Source organism: Protopterus annectens, chromosome 10.part0 (assembly GCF_019279795.1).
Source record: "Protopterus annectens isolate FY-2018-M chromosome 10.part0, PAN1.0, whole genome shotgun sequence".
NCBI lineage: Eukaryota > Metazoa > Chordata > Ceratodontiformes > Protopteridae > Protopterus > Protopterus annectens.
In genome coordinates, this window is record NC_056744.1 from 309,828,328 (window position 1) to 309,851,086 (window position 22,759).

Below are 22,759 nucleotides of genomic sequence, written 5' to 3' on the forward strand. Positions count from 1 at the left end.
AATATAAATAAATAAATACTGATCAGTGCACTACCCCGGTAAACAAATATAAATAAATAAATACTGATCAGTGCACTACCCTGGTAAACAAATATAAATAAATAAATACTGATCAGTGCACTACCCCGGTAAACAAATATAAATAAATAAATAAATACTGATCAGTTCACTACACAGGTAAACAAATATAAATAAATAAATAAATACTGATCAGTGCACTACCAGGTAAACAAATATAAATAAATAAATACTGATCAGTGCACTACCGTACACAAATATAAATAAATAAATACTGATATGTGCACTGCCCCGGTAAACAAATATAAATAAATAAATACTGATCAGTGCACTACCGCGGTACACAAATATAAATAAATAAATACTGATCAGTGCACTACCCGGTAAACAAATATAAATAAATAAATACTGATCAGTGCACTACCCTGGTAAACAAATATAAATAAATAAATAAATACTGATCAGTGCACTACCCGGTAAACAAATATAAATAAATAAATAAATACTGATCAGTGCACTACCCGGTAAACAAAGATAAATAAATAAATAAATACTGATCAGTGCACTACCCGGGTAAACAAATATAAATAAATAAATACTGATCGATCAGTGCACTACCCGGTAAACAAATATAAATAAATAAATACTGATCAGTGCACTACCCGTAAACAAATATAAATAAATAAATACTGATCAGTGCACTACCCTGGTAAACAAATATAAATAAATAAATAAATACTGATCAGTGCACTACCCGGTAAACAAATATAAATAAATAAATACTGATCAGTGCACTACCCGGGTAAACAAATATAAATAAATAAATACTGATCAGTGCACTACCCGAGTAAACAAATATAAATAAATAAATACTGATCAGTGCACTACCCGGTAAACAAATATAAATAAATAAATAAATACTGATCAGTGCACTACCCCTGTAAACAAATATAAATAAATAAATACTGATCAGTGCACTACCCCAGTAAACAAATATAAATAAATGAATAAATACTGATCAGTGCACTACCCGGTAAACAAAGATAAATAAATAAATACTGATCAGTGCAAGACCTTGGTAAACAAATATAAATAAATAAATACTGATCAGTGCACTACCCCAGTAAACAAATATAAATAAATAAATACTGATCAGTGTACTACCTCTGTAAACAAATATAAATATATAAATAATAAATAAATACTAATCAGTGCACTACCCAGATAAAGAAATATAAATAAATAAATACTGATCAGTGCAAGACCTTGGTAAACAAATATAAATAAATAAATAAATACTAATCAGTGCACTACCCAGGTAAACAAATAAATATAAATAAATACTGATCAGTGCACTACCCGGTAAACAAATATAAATAAATAAATAAATACTGATCAGTGCACTACCCGGTAAACAAATATAAATAAATAAATACTGATCAGTGCACTACCCGGTAAACAAATATAAATAAATAAATACTGATCAGTGCACTACCCGGGTAAACAAATATAAATAAATAAATACTGATCAGTGCACTACCGGTAAACAAATATAAATAAATAAATACTGATCAGTGCACTGCCCTGGTAAACAAATATAAATAAATAAATAAACCCTGATCAGTGCACTACCCGGTAAACAAATATAAATAAATAAATAAATACTGATCAGTGCACTACCCGGTAAACAAATATAAATAAATAAATACTGATCAGTGCACTACCCGGTAAACAAATATAAATAAATACTGATCAGTCTACTACCCTGGTAAACAAATATAAATAAATAAATACTGATCAGTGCACTACCCGAGTAAACAAATATAAATAAATAAATAAATACTGATCAGTGCACTACCCGATTAAACAAATATAAATAAATAAATAAATACTGATCAGTGCACTACCCAGTAAACAAATATAAATAAATACTGATCAGTCCACTACCCTGGTAAACAAATATAAATAAATAAATACTGATCAGTGCACTACCCTGGTAAACAAATATAAATAAATAAATACTGATCAGTGCACTACCCAGGTAAACAAATATAAATAAATAAATACCGATCAGTGCACTACCCGGTAAACAAATATAAATAAATAAATAAATACTGATCAGTGCACTACCCGGTAAACAAATATAAATAAATACATACTGATCAGTGCACTACCCTGGTAAACAAATATAAATAAATAAATAAATACTGATCAGTGCACTACCCGGTAAACAAATATAAATAAATAAATACTGATCAGTGCACTACCCCGGTAAACAAATATAAATAAATAAATAAATACTGATCAGTGCACTACCCCGGTAAACAAATATAAATAAATACATACTGATCAGTGCACTACCCTGGTAAACAAATATAAATAAATAAATAAATACTGATCAGTGCACTACCCCGGTAAACAAATATAAATAAATACATACTGATCAGTGCACTACCCTGGTAAACAAATATAAATAAATAAATAAATACTGATCAGTGCACTACCCTGGTAAACAAATATAAATAAATAAATACTGATCAGTGCACTACCCGGTAAACAAATATAAATAAATAAATAAATACTGATCAGTGCACTACCCAGGTAAACAAATATAAATAAATAAATACTGATCAGTGCACTACCCTGGTAAACAAATATAAATAAATAAATACTGATCAGTGCACTACCCCGGTAAACAAATATAAATAAATAAATACTGATCAGTGCACTACCCCGGTAAATAAATATAAATAAATACATACTGATCAGTGCACTAGCCCAGTAAACAAATATAAATAAATACATACTGATCAGTGCACTACCCCGGTAAACAAATATAAATAAATAAATACTGATCAGTGCACTACCCCGGTAAACAAATATAAATAAATAAATAAATACTGATCAGTGCACTACCCGGGTAAACAAATATAAATAAATAAATACTGATCAGTGCACTACCCCGGTAAACAAATATAAATAAATAAATACTGATCAGTGCACTACCCTGGTAAACAAATATAAATAAATAAATACTGATCAGTGCACTACCCTGGTAAACAAATATAAATAAATAAATACTGATCAGTGCACTACCCGTAAACAAATATAAATAAATAAATACTGATCAGTGCACTACCCGGGTAAACAAATATAAATAAATAAATACTGATCAGTGCACTACCCGGTAAACAAATATAAATAAATAAATAAATACTGATCAGTGCACTACCCGGTAAACAAATATAAATAAATAAATACTGATCAGTGCACTACCCGTGTAAACAAATATAAATAAATGAATACATACTGATCAGTGCACTACCCGGGTAAACAAATATAAATAAATAAATACTGATCAGTGCACTACCCTGGTAAACAAATATAAATAAATAAATAAATACTGATCAGTGCACTACCCCGGTAAACAAATATAAATAAATAAATACTGATCAGTGCACTACCCGGTAAACAAATATAAATAAATAAATAAATACTGATCAGTGCACTACCCGGTAAACAAATATAAATAAATACATACTGATCAGTGCACTACCCTGGTAAACAAATATAAATAAATAAATAAATACTGATCAGTGCACTACCCGGTAAACAAATATAAATAAATACATACTGATCAGTGCACTAGCCTGGTAAACAAATATAAATAAATAAATAAATACTGATCAGTGCACTACCCGGTAAACAAATATAAATAAATACATACTGATCAGTGCACTACCCTGGTAAACAAATATAAATAAATAAATAAATACTGATCAGTGCACTACCCGGTAAACAAATATAAATAAATACATACTGATCAGTGCACTACCCTGGTAAACAAATATAAATAAATAAATAAATACTGATCAGTGCACTACCCGGTAAACAAATATAAATAAATAAATACTGATCAGTGCACTACCCGGGTAAACAAATATAAATAAATAAATACTGATCAGTGCACTACCCGGTAAACAAATATAAATAAATAAATACTGATCAGTGCACTACCCGGGTAAACAAATATAAATAAATAAATACTGATCAGTGCACTACCCGAGTAAACAAAGATAAATAAATAAATACCGATCAGTGCTCTACCCTAATAAACAAATATAAATAAATAAATACTGATCTGTGCACTACCCTAATAAACAAATATAAATAAATAAATACTGATCTGTGCACCACCCGGTACACAAATAAATAAATACTGATCAGTGCAGTACCCGGTAAACAAATATAAATAAATACTGATCAGTCCACTACCCTGGTAAACAAATATAAATAAATAAATACTGATCAGTGCACTACCCAGTAAACAAATATAAATAAATACTGATCAGTCCACTACCCTGGTAAACAAATATAAATAAATAAATACTGATCAGTGCACTACCCAGGTAAACAAATAAATATAAATAAATACTGATCAGTGCACTACCCGGTAAACAAAGATAAATAAATAAATACTGATCAGTGCACTACCCGGTAAACAAATATAAATAAATAAATACTGATCAGTGCACTACCCGGGTAAACAAATATAAATAAATAGATTCTAATCAGTGCACTACCCCGGTAAACAAATATAAATAAATAAATAAATACTAATCAGTGCACTACCCGGTAAACAAATATAAATACTGATCAGTGCACTACCCCGTAAAATAATATAAATAAATAAATACTGATCACCCGTAAACAAATATAAATAAATAAATACTAATCAGTGCACTACCCGGTAAACAAATATAAATACTGATCAGTGCACTACCCCGGTAAACAAATATAAATAAATAAATACTGATCAGTGCACTACCCCGGTAAACAAATATAAATAAATAAATACTGATCAGTGCACTACCCCGGTAAACAAATATAAATAAATAAATACTGATCAGGGCACTACCCGGTAAACAAATATAAATAAATAAATACTGATCAGTGCACTACCCCGGTAAACAAATATAAATAAATAAATACTGATCAGTGCACTACCCTGGTAAACAAATATAAATAAATAAATACTGATCAGTGCACTACCCCGGTAAACAAATATAAATAAATAAATACTGATCAGTGCACTACCACGGTAAACAAATATAAATAAATAAATACTGATCAGTGCACTACCCCGGTAAACAAATATAAATAAATAAATAAATACTGATCAGTGCACTACCCCAGTAAACAAATATAAATAAATAAATACTGATCAGTGCACTACCCCGGTAAACAAATATAAATAAATAAATACTGATCAGTGCACTACCCCAGTAAACAAATATAAATAAATAAATACTGATCAGTGCACTACCCGGGTAAACAAATATAAATAAATAAATACTGATCAGTGCACTACCCCGGTAAACAAATATAAATAAATAAATACTGATCAGTGCACTACCCGGTAAACAAATATAAATAAATAAATAAATACTGATCAGTGCACTACCCCGGTAAACAAATATAAATAAATAAATACTGATCAGTGCACTACCCCGGTAAACAAATATAAATAAATAAATAAATACTGATCAGTGCACTACCCGGGTAAACAAATATAAATAAATAAATACTGATCAGTGGACTACCCCGGTAAACAAATATAAATAAATAAATACTGATCAGTGCACTACCCTGGTAAACAAATATAAATAAATAAATACTGATCAGTGCACTACCCCGGTAAACAAATATAAATAAATAAATACTGATCAGTGCACTACCCGGTAAACAAATATAAATAAATAAATACTGATCAGTGCACTACCCTGGTAAACAAATATAAATAAATAAATACTGATCAGTGCACTACCCCAGTAAACAAATATAAATAAATAAATAAATACTGATCAGTGCACTACCCTGGTAAACAAATATAAATAAATAAATACTGATCAGTGCACTACCCAGTAAACAAATATAAATAAATAAATACTGATCAGTGCACTACCCCGGTAAACAAATATAAATAAATAAATACTGATCAGTGCACTACCCTGGTAAACAAATATAAATAAATAAATACTGATCAGTGCACTACCCAGGTAAACAAATATAAATAAATAAATACTGATCAGTGCACTACCCTGGTAAACAAAAATAAATAAATAAATACTGATCAGTGCAGTAACCGGTAAACAAATATAAATAACTAAATAAATACTGATCAGTGCACTACCCCGGTAAACAAATATAAATAAATAATGATCAGTGCACTACCCGGTAAACAAATATAAATAAATAAATAAATACTGATCAGTGCACTACCCGGTAAACAAATATAAATAAATAAATACTGATCAGTGCACTACCCGGTAAACAAATATAAATAAATAAATACTGATCAGTGCACTACCCGGGTAAACAAATATAAATAAATAAATACTGATCAGTGCACTACCCGTAAACAAATATAAATAAATAAATACTGATCAGTGCACTACCCGTAAACAAATATAAATAAATAAATACTGATCAGTGCACTACCCGGTAAGCAAATATAAATAAATAAATACTGATCAGTGCACTACCCCAGTAAACAAATATAAATAAATAAATACTGATCAGTGCACTACCCCAGTAAACAAACATAAATAAATAAATACGGATCAGTGCACTACCCCGGTAAAATAATATAAATAAATAAATACTGTTCAGTGCACTACCCTGGTAAACAAATATAAATAAATAAATACTGATCAGTGCACTACCCTGGTAAACAAATATAAATAAATAAACCCTGATCAGTGCACTGCCCCAGTAAGCAAATATAAATAAATAAATAAATACTGATCAGTGCACTACCCCAGTAAACAAATATAAATAAATAAATACTGATCAGTGCACTACCCTGGTAAACAAATATAACTAAATAAATAAATACTGATCAGTGCACTACCCCGGTCAACAAATATAAATAAATAAATACGGATCAGTGCACTACCCCAGTAAACAAATACACATAAATAAATACTGATCAGTGTACTACCCTGGTAAACAAATATAACTAAATACGGATGAGTGCACTACCCCGGTAAACAAATATAAATAAATAAATACTGATCAGTGCACTACCCCGGTAAACAAATATAAATAAATAAATACTGATCAGTGCACTACCCCGGTAAACAAATATAAATAAATAAATAAATACTGATCAGTGCACTACCCCGGTAAACAAATATAAATAAATACATACTGATCAGTGCACTACCCTGGTAAACAAATATAAATAAATAAATAAATACTATTCAGTGCACTACCCCGGTAAACAAATATAAATAAATAAATACTGATCAGTGCACTACCCCGGTAAGCAAATTTAAATAAATAAATAAATACTGTTCAGTGCACTACCTCGGTAAACAAATATAAATAAATAAATACTGATCAGTGCACTACCCTGGTAAACAAATATGAATAAATAAATACATAAATACTGATCAGTGCACTACCCCGGTAAACAAATATAAATAAATAAATACTGATCAGTGCACTACCCTGGTAAACAAATATAAATAAATAAATAAATACTGATCAGTGCACTACCCTGGTAAACAAATATAAATAAATAAATAAATACTGATCAGTGCACTACCCCGGTAAACAAATATAAATAAATAAATACTGATCAGTGCACTACCCTGGTAAACAAATATAAATAAATAAATAAATACTGATCAGTGCACTACCCCAGTAAACAAATATAAATAAATACATACTGATCAGTGCACTACCCCGGTAAACAAATATAAATAAATAAATAAATACTATTCAGTGCACTACCCCAGTAAACAAATATAAATAAATAAATACTGATCAGTGCACTACCCTGGTAAACAAATATAAATAAATAAATAAATAAATAAATAAATAAATAAATAAATACTGATCAGTGCACTACCCCGGCAAACAAATATAAATAAATAAATACTGATCAGTGCACTACCCTAGTAAACAAATATAAATAAATGCCTGTTATTGTTCAGAAAATGCATGTTGATGCAAAACCTGTTGTTCTAATAACATTTTAAGTGAATTAAAGTAATTAGATCAATTATTTGAAAATTGCCCCTAATATGGGTCTTTGTCCCTCCATTACTTTTGGCTTTAAAACAAAGAAGTTGAGAACTATGTGTAAAGGTAATGAGAACAGTGCTTATAAATACCTTTAATTCTTGCTTCCTTGAAAAAATACTTTAATCAATTTAGATACAATGTGGCTAGCCATGGCCCCCCTGGTGCTGTGACATATCTATTATAATCCTCCACTAGGTGGGGGTTTGGCTCCTATTAATTGGGAGGTGGGACTGCAGGGGGGCTTCTCACCCTGGAAAACAACGCTTACAGTTAATTTTGTTCCGCTTGTGTGTTTCAAACATTGTGACATGTTTTTTTTTCACATTTGTGTTTTTGTAGTAGAATTGGTCTAAAATGCATAATATAATATAATATAATATAATATAATATAAGATAATATACTGGGCTAGCACTTATATTGGAGAGTAGTAGCATAATAGCTTGTTCCTACTCAGCAAATGCTCCTTGTGGTCCTGCAGAGTGGTGCTAGTAGCAGAGAGGTGAAAAAGAGTGACTGCTAAACTGATTTAAGTATAATTTATTGCTACTACCTTTGCGACCATACTCAGCAAAAGCTCCTTGTGGTCCTGCAGAGTGGTGCTAGCAGCAGAGAGGAGAAAAAGAGTGACTGCTAAACTGATTTAAGTTGTATTTTATTTGTATTTTACTTGTTGAGGCTGCTCAGTCAAGTGTGCTAGCCTGTGTTAAGCTATTACTGTGAATTTTCTACTGTTTGATTCTTAACAAACAAAAAAACAAAACAAATCCTCATTTCCCGCCTTTCCTGACCTAGAATAGTCCCTAATACAGGCATTGCTGTATTCTGGACTTTAGTATAGTTCCTGTGTTGCCCATTTCCTTACTTGGATAGAAGGAAGATTCTTTGTTCACCAGTGGGAGTGGGGAGCATTGAGCAGCCTATCTGTCCCTGGAGGAGTGATCTCAGCACAGAATCTGGTAGTTTATTGGCCGTTTTGGGCTAATTCCTAGCTCTTTGAAGTCCCCTGTATAAAAACCCGCTTTGGCGTGGTTTTTGTCTTGTTCTTACTCAGCAAAACCTCCTCATGGTCCTGCAGAGTGGTGCTAGTAGCAGAGAGGAGAAAAAGAGTGACTGCTAAACTGATTTAAGTTTAATTTATTGATACTACCTTTGCAACTGTCCTTTCTCACCGAAAAGTGAGTTATATCTGCTGTTTTACCTGTTTAAGCTTGTTTTACTGTTTTTTTTTAAATTGCACTTTAAAGTTTGTCTTTTGTTGTATTTTATCTGTTGAGGCTGCTCACTCAAGTATGCTAGCCTGTGTTAAGCTATTACTGTAATATTCTGCTGTTTGTTTCTTTAAAAACAAACAAAAAAAAACAAATCCTTGTTTTCCACCATTCAAAAAACAAGTAATCTCCTTGGTATCCCCGAAGTCTCAAAACAACCCACTAAAGTGTAATGGGTCTAAAAACAAAACAGTGTAAGAAACTTCTCTGTGTGGAAGATTTTCAGTCCATATATTTCTAGTTAATCACTGTATATTAATCAGATCAGGCAATAGTAGTAGAAGTAGCGAAAGTAAACTCATCAAGTCAAAAAGTAACAATAGAAAATATATAATTCTACAGCATTACTAAGTATTCGAAAGTAATCCAAGCAAGGCAGGCAGTCTGTTTCTGCTCACTCAAGTGCGCTAGCCTGTGTTAAGCAATTACTGTGAATTTTCTGCTGTTTGTTTCTTGTGAATTTTCTGCTGTTTGTTTCTTAAAAAAAAAAATCATTGTTTCCCACCTTTCCTGACCTAGAATAGTCCTTAAAACAGGCATTGCTGTATTCTGGACATTAATATAGTTCTTGTGTTGCCCATTTCCTTACTTGGATAGAAGGAAGCTTCTTTGTTCACCAGTGGGAGTGGGGGCTTTGAGCAGCCTATCTGTCCCTGGAGGAGTGATCTCAGCACAGAATCTGGTAGCTTATTGGCTGTTTTGGGCTAATTTCTACCTCTTTGAAGTCCCCTGTATAAAAACCCACTTTGGGGCGGTTTTTGGCTTGTTCCTACTCAGCAAAAGCTCCTCGTGGTCATGCAGAGTGGTGCTAGCAGCAGAGAGGCGAAAAAGAGAGACTGCTAAACTGATTTAAGTATAATTTATTGCTACTACCTTTGCGACCGTCCTTTCTCACCAAAAAGTGAGCCATATCTGCTGTTTACCTGTTTAAGCTTGTTTTACTGTTTTTTTTAAAGTGCACTTTAAAGTTTGTCTTTTGTTGTATTTTATCTGTTGAGGCTGCTCACTCAAGTGCGCTAGCCTGTGTTAAGCTATTACCATGAAATTTCTGCTGTTTGTTTCTTAAAAAACAAAAACAATATCCTTGTTTCCCACCTTTCCTGACCTAGAATAGTGCCTAATACAGGCATTGCTGTATTCTGGACTTTAGTATAGTTCCTGTGTTGCCCATTTCCTTACTTGGATAGAAGGAAGCTTCTTTGTTCACCAGTGGGAGTGGGGAGCTTTGAGCAGCCTATCTGTCCCTGGAGGGGTGATCTCAGCACAGAATCTGGTAGTTTATTGGCCGTTTTGGACTAATTTCTAGCTCTTTGAAGTCCCCTGTATAAAAACCCGCTTTGGTGTGGTTTTTGGCTTGATCCTACTCAGCAAAAGCTCCTCGTGGTCCTGCAGAGTGGTGCTAGCAGCAGAGAGGCGAAAAAGAGTGACTGCTAAACTGATTTAAGTATAATTTATTGCTACTACCTTTGTGACCGTCCTTTCTCGCCAAAAAGCAAATTATATCTGTTGTTTTACCTGTTTAAGCTTGTTTTACTGTTTTTTTTAAATTGCACTTTAAAGTTTGTCTTTTGTTGTATTTTATCTGTTGAGGCTGCTCACTCAAGTGTGCTAGCCTGTGTTAAGCTATTACTTTGAATTTTCTGCTGTTTGTTTCTTAAAAAACAAAAAAACAAAAAAAAATCCTTGTTTCCCACAGTTCCTGACCTACAATAGTCACTAATACAAGCATTGCTGTATTCTGGACTTTAGTATAGTTCCTGTGTTGCCCATTTCCTTACTTGGATAGAAGGAAGCTTCTTTGTTCACCAGTGGGAGTGGGGGCTTTGAGCAGCCTATCTGTCCCTGGAGGAGTGATCTCAGCACAGAATCTGGTAGTTTATTGGCTGTTTTGGGCTAATTTCTACCTCTTTGAAGTCCCCTGTATAAAAACCCACTTTGGGCAGTTTTTGGCTTGTTCCTACTCAGCAAAAGCTCCTCGCAGTCATGCAGAGTGGTGCTAGCAGCAGAGAGGCAAAAAAGAGGTACTGCTAAACTGATTTAAGGAGAATTTATTGCTACTAGCTTTGCGACCATCCTTTCTCACAGAAAAGCGAGTTATATCTGCTGTTTTACCTGTTTAAGCTTGTTTTACTGTTTTTTTTTTTCAAATTACACTTTAAAGTTTGTCTTTTGTTTAATTTTATCTGTTGAGGCTGCTCACTCAAGTGTGCTAGCCTGTGTTAAGCTATTACTTTGACTTTTCTGCTGTTTATTTCTTAAAAAACAAAAAAAACAAAACAAATCCTTGTTTCCCGCCTTTCCTGACCGAGAATAGTCCCTAATACAGGCATTGCTGTATTCTGGACTTTAGTATAGTTCCTGTGTTGCCGATTTCCTTACTTGGATAGAAGGAAGCTTCTTTGCTCACCAGTGGGAGTGGGGAGCTTTGAGCAGCCTATCTGTCCCTAGAGGAGTGATCTCAGCACAGAATCTGGTAGTTTATCTGCTGTTTTGGGCTAATTCCTAGCTCTTTGAAGTCCCCTGTATAAAAACCCGCTTTGGCATGGTTTTTGGCTTGTTCCTACTCAGCAAAAGCTCCTCGTGGTCCTGCAGAGTGGTGCTAGCAGCAGAGAGGTGAAAAAGAGAGACTGCTAAACTGAATTAAGTATAGTTTATTGCTACTACCTTTGCGACCATCCTTTCTCGCCAAAAAGCGAGTTATATCTGCTGTTTTACCTGTTCAGGCTTGTTTTACTGTTTTTTTTTTAAAATTCCACTTTAAAGTTTGTCTTTCATTGTATTTTGTCTGTTGAGGCTTCTCACTCAAGTGCGCTAGACTTTGTTAAGCTATTACTTTGAATTTTCTGCTGTTTCTGTCTTAAAAAACAAAAAAAAAACAAAATAATATCCTTGTTTCCCGCCGTTCCTGACCTAGAATAGTCCCTAATACAGGCATTGCTATTTTCTGGACTTTAGTAAAGTTCCTGTGTTGCCCATTTCCTTACTTGAATAGAAGGAAGCTTATTTGTTCACCAGTGGGAGTGGGGAGCTTTGAGCAGCCTATCTGTCCCTGGAGGAGTGATCTCAGCACAGAATCTGGTAGTTTATTGGCCGTTTTGAGCTAATTCCTAGCTCTTTGAAGTCCCCTGTATAAAAACCCGATTTGGTGTGGTTTTTGGCTTGTTCCTACTCAGCAAAAGCTCCTCGTGGTCCTGCAGAGTGGTGCTAGCAGCAGAGAGGCAAAAAAGAGTGACTGCTAAACTGATTTAAGTATAATTTATTGCTACTACCTTTGCGACCATCCTTTCTCACCGAAAAGCGAGTTATATCTGCTGTTTTACCTGTTTAAGCTTGTTTTACTGTTTTTTTTTTAAATTGCACTTTAAAGTTTGTCTTTTGTTGTATTTTATCTGTTGAGGCTGCTCACTCAAGTGCACTAGCCTGTGTTAAGCTATTACTGTGAATTTTCTGTTTGTTTCTTAAAAAACAAAAAAAAAAAAAAAAATCCTTCTTTCCCACCTTTCCTGACTTAGAATAGTCCTTAATACAGGCATTGCTGTATTCTGGACTTTAGTATAGTTCCTATGTTGCCCATTTCCTTACTTGGATAGAAGGAATCTTCTTTGTTCACCAGTGGGAGTGGGGAGCTTTGAGCAGCCTATCTGTCCCTGGAGGAGTGATCTCAGCACAGAATCTAGTAATTTATTGGCTGTGTTGGGCTAATTCCTAGCTCTTTGAAGTCCCCTGTATAAAAACCCGCTTTGGCATGGTTTTTGTCTTATTCTTGCTCAGCAAAACCTCTTCATGGTCCTGCAGAGTGGTGCCAGCAGCAGAGAGGCGAAAAAGAGTGACTGCTAAACTGATTTAAGTATAATTTATTGCTACTACCTTTGCAACCGTCCTTTCTCACCGAAAAGTGAGTTATATCTGCTGTTTTACTTGTTTAAGCTTGTTTTACTGTTTTTTTTTTAAATTGCACTTTAAAGTTTGTCTTTTGTTGTATTTTATCTGTTGAGGCTGCTCACTCAAGTATGCTAGCCTGTGTTAAGCTATTACTGTGAATTTTCTGCTGTTTGTTTCTTAAAAAACAAAAAAACAAAACAAATCCTTGTTTTCCACCTTTCAAAAAACAAGTAATCTCCGTGGTATCCCCGAAGTCTCAAAACAACCCACTAAAGTGTAATGGGTCTAAAAACAAAACAGTGTAAGAAACTTCTCTGTGTGGAAGATTTTCAGTCCATATATTTCTAGTTAATCACTGTATATTAATCAGATCAGACAATAGTAGTAGAAGTAGCGAAAGTAAACTCGTCAAGTCAAAAAGTAATAATAGAAAATATATAATTCTACAGCATTACTAAGTATTAGAAAGTAATCCAAGCAAGGCAGGCAGTTTGTTTCTGCTCACTCAAGTGTGCTAGCCTGTGTTAAGCAATTACTGTGAATTTTCTGCTGTTTGTTTCTTGTGAATTTTCTGCTGTTTGTTTCTTAAAAAAAAAAAAATCCTTGTTTCCCACATTTCCCGACCTAGAATAGTCCTTAATACAGGCATTGCTGTATTCTGGATATGAATATAGTTCCTGTGTTGCCCATTTCCTTACTTGGATAGAAGGAAGCTTCTTTGTTCAACAGTGGGAGTGGGGGCTTTGAGCCGCCTATCTGTCCCTGGAGGAGTGATCTCAGCACAGAATCTGGTAGCTTATTGGCTGTTTTGGGCTAATTTCTACCTCTTTGAAATCCCCTGTATAAAAACCCACTTTGAGGTGGATTTTGGCTTGTTCCTACTCAGCAAAAGCTCCTCGTGGTCATGCAGAGTGATGCTAGCAGCAGAGAGGTGAAAAAGAGCGACTGCTAAACTGATTTAAGTATAATTTATTGCTACTACCTTTGTGACCGTCCTTTCTCACCGAAAAGTGAGTCATATCTGCTGTTTACCTTTTTAAGCTCGTTTTACTGTTTTTTTTTAAAGTGCACTTTAAAGTTTGTCTTTTGTTGTATTTTATCTGTTGAGGTTGCTCACTCAAGTGCGCTAGCCTGTGTTAAGCTATTACTGTGAATTTTCTGCTGTTTGTTTCTTAAAAAAAAAAAATCCTTGTTTCCCGCCTTTCCTGACCTAGAATAGTGCCTAATACAGGCATTGCTGTATTCTGGACATTAATATAGTTCCTGTGTTGCCCATTTCCTTACTTGGATAGAAAGAAGCTTCTTTGTTCACCAGTGGGAGTGGGGAGCTTTGAGCAGCCTATCTGTCCCTGGAGGAGTGATCTCAGCACAGAATCTGGTAGTTTATTGGCCGTTTTGGACTAATTTCTAGCTATTTGAAGTCCCCTATATAAAATCCCACTTTGGCATGGGTTTTGGCTTGTTCCTACTCAGCAAAAGCTCCTCGTGGTCCTGCAGAGTGGTGCTAGCAGCAGAGAGGCGAAAATGAGTGACTGCTAAACTGATTTAAGTATAATTTATTGCTACTACCTTTGCAAACATCCTTTCTCACCGAAAAGCAAATTATATCTGCTGTTTTACCTCTTTAAGCTTGTTTTACTGTTTTTTTTAAATTGCACTTTAAAGTTTTCTTGTGTTGTATTTTATCTGTTGAGGCTGCTCACTCAAGTGTGCTAGCCTGTGTTAAGCTATTACTTTGAATTTTCTGCTGTTTGTTTCTTAAAAAACAAAAAAACAAAAAAAAAACCTTGTTTCCCAAGTTTCCTGACCTACAATAGTCACTAATACAGGCATTGCTGTATTCTGGACTTTAGTATAGTTCTTGTGTTGCCCATTTCCTTACTTAGATAGAAGGAAGATTCTTTGTTCACCAGTGGGAGTGGGAAGCTTTGAGCAGCCTATCTGTCCCAGGAGGAGTGATCTCAGCACAGAATCTGGTAGTTTATTGGCGGTTTTTGGCTAATTTCTAGCTCTTTGAAGTCCCCTGTTTAAAAACCTGCTTTGGCGTGGTTTTTGGCTTGTTCCTACTCAGCAAAAGCTCCTCGTGGTCCTGCTGAGTGGTGCTAGCAGCAGAGAGATTAAAAAGAGAGACGGCTAAACTGATTTAAGTATAATTTATTGCTACTACCTTTGCAACCGTCCTTTCTCGCCAAAAAGCGAGCTATATCTGCTGTTTTACCTGTTTAAGCTTGTTTTACTGTTTTTTTTTAATTGCACTTTAAAGTTTGTCTTTTGTTGCATTTTATCTGTTGAGGCTGCTCACTCAAGTATGCTAGCCTGTGTTAAGCTATTTTTGTGAATTTTCTGATGTTTGTTTCTTAAAAAACAAAAATAAAACAAAAAAAATCCTTGTTTCCCACCTTTCCTGACCTACGATAGTCCCTAATACAGGCATTGCTGTATTCTGGACTTTAGTATAGTTCCTGTGTTGCCCATTTCCTTACTTGGATAGAAGAAAGCTTCTTTGTTCACCAGTGGGAGTGGGGAGCTTTGACCAGCCTATCTGTCCCTGGAGGAGTGATCTCAGCACAGGATCTGGTAGTTTATTGGCCGTTTTGGGCTAATTTCTAGCTCTTTGAAGTCCCCTGTATAAAAACCCGCTTTGGCTTGGTTTTGGATTGTTCCTACTCAGTAAAAGCTCCTCGTGGTCCTGCAGAGTACTTCTAGCAGCAGAGAGGTGAAAAAGAGGGACTGCTAAACTGATTTAAGGATAGTTTATTGCTACTAGCTTTGCGACCGTCCTTTCTCACCGAAAAGCGACTTATATCTGCTGTTTTACCTGTTTAAGCTTGTTTTACTGTTTTTTTTAAATTACACTTTAAAGTTTGTCTTTTGTTTTATTTTATCTGTTGAGTCTGCCCACTCAAGTGCGCTAGCCTGTGTTAAGCTATTACTTTGAATTTTATTTATTTATTTTTTATTTTATTTTACATTTGTTAACCGGGCTAGTCTAGCTGGATACATATCCGTTTTCAGTAGAGGCCTGAGGAGAAAAGCTCCAATACAAAAATGGTAAGTACATATTTAAATTACAAGATTCAAAGTAGAGTTACAAAAAAGAGAATACAGATTACATATACAGGAATGAAAAAAATTTACATAGATGTTATATAAGACAAAAGGACAAACAGGAGGTTATACAAAAAACATTGATTTCCTTATATTAATGGAAAATAGACTGGAATCGGAAATCCTCCTCATTACAATTAGGAATGAGTGATTTTAGAGATCTGCATAAGGAAAGTGGGCTAGGGGGATGTGGGACTAGAAGGTATGGGATATGTAGTTAGTCAGGTTCACGACATGGACATATCCATTGTGTGGAGAGATATTCCTTAAGGTTGTATTTGAACTGATTGAGCGAGGTAGTAAGTCTAAGGTTGTTTGGCAGGGAGTTCCACGGCTTGCCAATGGAATTGGTGTAGAGGGCATCCTCACCTGAGTTTTTAGCTTTAATGGTTAGGATCTGGATGCTGTTGGATGATCGGAGACTATTGAGGTTAGTGTATGGAGTCAGAATGCTGCACAGTGAGGGAGTTTTATCAGGATGGTTGATTATTTTATAAGCTTCGGCGAGTTGGCTAAGTTTGAGGAGATTAGGGAGTTCCAACCAGCCAAGGTTCCTCAGGTTAAGGCAATGGTGGGTTCGATAAGGGGAACCTGTAATAAATCTAGCAATGTGGTTGTAGGCAAGAGAGCATGTTAAGTTCACGTTTATTGAGGAAAGAGAGGACCGGGGAAGCATAGAGGAGGGAAGAGAGGAGATGGGTACGGGCAATAGTTAATTTGGTAGTAGGAGTTAAGAAGTTTTTAATTCTGTACATGGATCCTAGTTTTTTGTTAACAGATTTTACTGTTTGGGTAATGTGTATGTCGAATTTGAGCTTATGATCAATAGTAACACCTAGCAATTTGGTACTGGTGACAGGGGTTATGAGGGTCCCATTATTGGATTTAATATGGAAGGTTATGTTGTTAGTGTTTGGGGTTCTTTACCTAGGGTGAGAAGGCGTTGGGAAGAATAGCAATAATTTCGTTTTAGCTGGGTTGAGTAGGAGTTTTAAGTCGGTGAACCATTTTTCAACTAGTGAAAAACAGTGTTGTGTGATCATTTGGAGATTCGAGAGGGAGCCGTCTGAGCAGATTAAGGTGGAGTCGTCGGCATATTGGATGCAGGTGGATTTAGGGATGACTGATTGAAGGTCATTTATGAAGATGGAAAACAGAAGTGGGCCCAGTATCGAGCCCTGAGGAACACCTATGGTATTAGGGAGCAGTCCTGATATTCTGTTTTGCCACAGGACAGCTTGTTGCCTACCAGTGAGGTAGGCATTGAACCAGTTTAGTGCTGGAGTGTCCAGACGTAGGGTTTCAAGGATGTTAAGAAGGAGTTGATGACTGACCATATCGAATGCTTTTGATAGGTCCAGAAAGAGGGCAGAGGATATGAGTTTGTTATTACGATTGTTGTTGATAGAGTCAACAAAGGAAAGGAGGGCAGTAGTTGTACTATGGTGGGGGCGAATGCTGTGCTGGGCATTAGACAAGAGATGATTAGAGGTTAGATAGTGAAGAAGTTGTTTGTGGATGCATCTTTCCATGATTTTCGCTATTGGGGACAGGATTGCTATTGGTCTATAATTTGACATTTCCATGGAGGTACCTCCTTTGTGAAGCGGAATGATATAAGAAGTCTTCCAAATGGAGGGAATGTTCATCTCAGTTATGGTTCTATTGATAAGGATTGATATGGGGTAGGCTATTTCATCAGACCTAATTTGTAAGAATTCAGGAAGGTGGTCAGCTGCTAGGGTGGTTGGTTTGAGTTTTTTAGGTGGGAGCATATAGGAGGAAGAGACTGGCTTTAAATTGAAAGGGTAGGGTGTCAACATGCAGTTGAGCAGCAGGTGGGGAGTGGAGGTTAGTTGACTGGCTAGAGTTTGGATAGTCTCAGTGAAGAAGGAGTTAAAGGTGTTGGCTACTTCTTCTGCCCTTTCTCTATCAATTTCTCGGGGTTGGGGTGGAAGTTTTACCTGGGTGCAAAAGGTTGTTAAAACCTTCCCAGAATTTCTTTGGGTTGTTCTGGTGTTTTTGCTGGAGGTTGCAGAAGTATTGTTTTTTATCTTGGGTAATAGCAGTTTTAGTGGCGTTTCTTAGTTGTTGAAATTTATAACGATCTTGGGAGGTTTTGTGGCTCTCCATTTATCCCAGGCTTGGTCACGGAGTTTGATTTTGGATTTAGTATCTCTAGTTAGCCAAGGTGCTATACGAGTTTTGGATCTAATTTGCCTATGTGGGGCATGTGAGTCAAGTATCTTAAGGAATGTGTCATTGAAGTGGGACACACTCTCTTCTAGTGATAGAGTTTTTAGTATGGTCCAGTTGCAGGATTTCAGGTCGGCAAGAAATAGTTGTGGGACAAATTTTTTTTTGTTTCTGATTAGTCTATATAGGGGGGGTTAGAATTTGGGCATTTATGTTTAATGATATAAGTTATTAGGTGGTCACTGAGGTCACAGGGAAGGGTACCAGTGGTGTAGTTATTAGAGTCCCTATTAGTAAGGATCCAGTCAATAATACTTTCTTTTTGAAGTGAATTGCCTATTCTGGTTGGGGATAGGATATTTTGGGAAAACCATGTAGGTTAATAGGTTGTGGAGTTGTATGGTAGAAAAGAGAGACCAGTCAATGTTGACGTCTCCAAGTACTATGGTTTCTTGTGGGTAGTTGGTGGCTAGCCAGCTCAGGGTTTGCTCCAGGTTTTCTGTGTTCTTCCCTGGTGGGATATAAGTTACAATAAGGTTGATGCATTTTTGAGTGTTTAGGCAGATCTGTAGGGCAATAATTTCTAGGTTAGAGATTATAGGAGGTTGTAATTGATTCTTAAGGATGTTCAGGGTATTTTTAAATATAATAGCTATTCCTCCACCTTTTTTCTTTGCACGATCAGCCCTGAGAATATTATACCCGGGTGGGAGGATCTCTTCATTCTTAGTAGTGGGTTTTAGCCATGTTTCGGTTAGACACATAATGTCAGGGGAATGTGTAGCTATGATGGCGTGAAGGTTGTGAACTTTGTTGTTAATGCTTCTTAGGTTCAGATGTAGTATTAGAAGGGAGTCAGTAGATTTTCGGGTTAATTTATAGGGGTTAGAGTTTGGCATAGTGGTGGGACCTGGGTTTGGGTGAATATCTCTGTCAATGTTAATACAATTTTTCAGGTAAACTAAAAATCTTTGTAATTTAAATAGGATTTTGAGATTAGTTTTGTTATGTGGAGTTTTAGGGTGTTGAAGTGTGGGGTGGACTATTTTGGGGGATACAGTTTTGTCCCGGTAGATTGAAGGTGGAATATGAATGACATGGAGATTGTACTGGGAGTTGGTGTGGCACTTAGGGAAAGGAATACCTATAAGAGTTTGGTTTTCATATGTTGTTAGGATATAAGTGGTGATGAGAAGTATAACTATGATGGGGGTAATAGTGTAAATGAAATTGGCCATACTGGAGATAAGAAAAGGGTAGTGGGTGAGGGAAGAGACTTAGTGTGGGATTTATTAAAGGGAGTGGGCCTTGAGGTGGGAGGAGTAATGGGGTGTGACAAGGGAGCCTTGGATTTGTTAAGTGGGAAAGTGGGAGGGACTGTTTGTTCCTATAAAAGTAGGGATACTAGGGGCGGGTGGGATAAGGGGGCAGGGAGGGGAGTGGAGCGGAGCCTGAGCGGCGGCGAGGCGGAGCCTACACCACCAGGAGATTCGCAGGGTCTTAGAGGTAACAGTAGTTTCTAGCAGAACTCAGCACAGAGGAGTTACAAGTACAGGACTTTATAATAATGCAGGGAAAGAAACAATTTTCCAGGCTTTATAGTATTTAAGTATTCTAGTGACAATGTCAGGTTCTTGACTAGAACAGTATAGTTCACTATGAATACGATAATAATGTTTTGAGTTTACCCTGTGTTTTAAATAGAGTTTAGGTTGCAGGTTAAGTTTTCGTTTTGAAGGTAGGTACTGGTTATAGGATTCTCTGTAGGTAGTGGTCCAGATGGGCGCGATGTCAGGTCTTGGGAACCACGGGAAGCTAGGTAAGAGAGGGGGCTACCTGTGATACAAGGGAGAGAGATATGAATGTTAGAGTTACTAAGGTTGAAATTAGTAAGAGCAGGCTAAGACAGCTTTACTGTTAAGCCACCAAACACACGTGCACAAGACCAAGTTACGTAGTAGTTATAGGCACAATGACACCTAGTGTACATTTAAAAAAACAATAAAATACTATAGAATAGCTTCAAATGACTTCATATTCATTAAAGTGTACATTTAAATAAAAACATTCAAATACTATAAAATAGCATCAAATGACTTCATCTTCATTAAATACACATGTAGATACTGTGTAATAGCTTCAAATGACATTAGACCTTAGAATTCTATAGAATTCTATAGAAAACCTATAGAATTTTCTGCTGCTTGTTTCTTAAAAAACAAAAAAACAAAACAAATCCTTGTTTCCCACCTTTCCTGACCTAGAATAGTCCCTAATACAGGCATTGCTGTATTCTGGACTTTAGTATAGTTCCTGTGTTGCCCATTTCCTTACTTGGATAGAAGGAAGCTTCTTTGTTCACCAGTGGGAGTGGGGAGCTTTGAGCAGCCTATCTGTCCCTAGAGGAGTGATCTCAGCACAGAATCTGGTAGTTTATTGGCTGTTTTGGGCTAATTCCTAGCTCTTTGAAGTCCCCTGTATAAAAACCCGCTTTGGCATGGTTTTTGGCTTGTTCCTACTCAGCAAAAGCTCCTCGTGGTCCTGCAGAGTGGTGCTAGCAGCAAAGAGGTGAAAAAGAGAGACTGCTAAACTGAATTAAGTATAGTTTATTGCTACTACCTTTGTGACCATCCTTTCTCACCGAAAAGTGAGTTATATCTGCTGTTTTACCTGTTTAGGCTTGTTTTACTGTTTTTTTTTTAAACTGCACTTTAAAGTTTGTCTTTCATTGTATTTTATCTGCTGAGGCTTCTCACTCAAGTGCGCTAGCATTTGTTAAGCTATTACTTTGAATTGTCTGCTGTTTCTGTCTTAAAAAACAAAAAAAAAAAATAATAATAATATCCTTGTTTCCCACCGTTCCTGACCTAGAATAGTCCCTAATACAGGCATTGCTATTTTCTGGACTTTAGTATAGTTCCTGTGTTGCCCATTTCCTTACTTGAATAGAAGGAAGCTTCTTTGTTCACCAGTGGGAGTGGGGAGCTTTGAGCAGCCTATCTGTCCCTGGAGGAGTGATCTCAGCACAGAATCTGGTAGTTTATTGGCCGTTTTGAGCTAATTCCTAGCTCTTTGAAGTCCCCTGTATAAAAACTCGCTTTGGTCTGGTTTTTGGCTTGTTCCTACACAGCAAAAGCTCCTCGTGGTCCTGCAGAGTGGTGCTAGCAGCAGAGAGGTGAAAAAGAGTGACTGCTATACTGATTTAAGTATAATTTATTGCTACTACCTTTGTGACCATCCTTTCTCGCCGAAAAGAGAGTTATATCTGCTGTTTTATTTGTTTAAGCTTGCTTTACTGTTTTTTTTTTTAAATTGCACTTTAAAGTTTGTCTTTTGTTGTATTTTATCTGTTGAGGCTGCTCACTCAAGTGTGCTAGCCTGTGTTAAGCTATTATTGTGAATTTTCTGCTGTTTGTTTTTTAAAAAAACAAAAAAACAAAAAAAATCCTTCTTTCCCTCCTTTCCTGACCTAGAATAATCCCTAATATAGGCATTGCTGTATTCTGGACTTTAGTATAGTTCCTATGTTGCCCATTTCCTTACTTTGATAGAAGGAATCTTCTTTGTTCACCAGTGGGAGTGGGGAGCTTTGAGCAGCCTATCTGTCCCTGGAGGAGTGATCTCAGCACAAAATCTAGTAATTTATTGGCTGTGTTGGGCTAATTCCTAGGTCTTTGAAGTCCCCTGTATAAAAACCCACTCTGGAGTGGTTTTTGTCTTGTTCTTACTCAGCACAACCTCCTCATGGTCTTGCAGAGTGGTGCTAGCAGCAGAGAGGCGAAAAAGAGTGACTGCTAAACTGATTTAAGTATAATTTATTGCTACTACCTTTGCAACCGTCCTTTCTCACCGAAAACTGAGTTATATCTACTGTTTTACCTGTTGAAGCTTGTTTTACTGTTTTTTTATTAATTGCACTTTAAAGTTTGTCTTTTGTTGTATTTTATCTGTTGAGGCTGCTCACTCAAGTATGCTAGCCTGTGTTAAGCTATTACTGTGAATTTTCTGCCGTTTGTTTCTTAAAAAACAAAAAAACAAAACAAATCCTTGCTTTCCGCCTTTCAAAAAACAAGTAATCTCCGTGGTATCCCCGAAGTCTCAAAACAACCCACTAAAGTGTAATGGGTCTAAAAACAAAACAGTGTAAGAAACTTCTCTGTGTGGAAGATTTTCAGTCCATATATTTCTGATT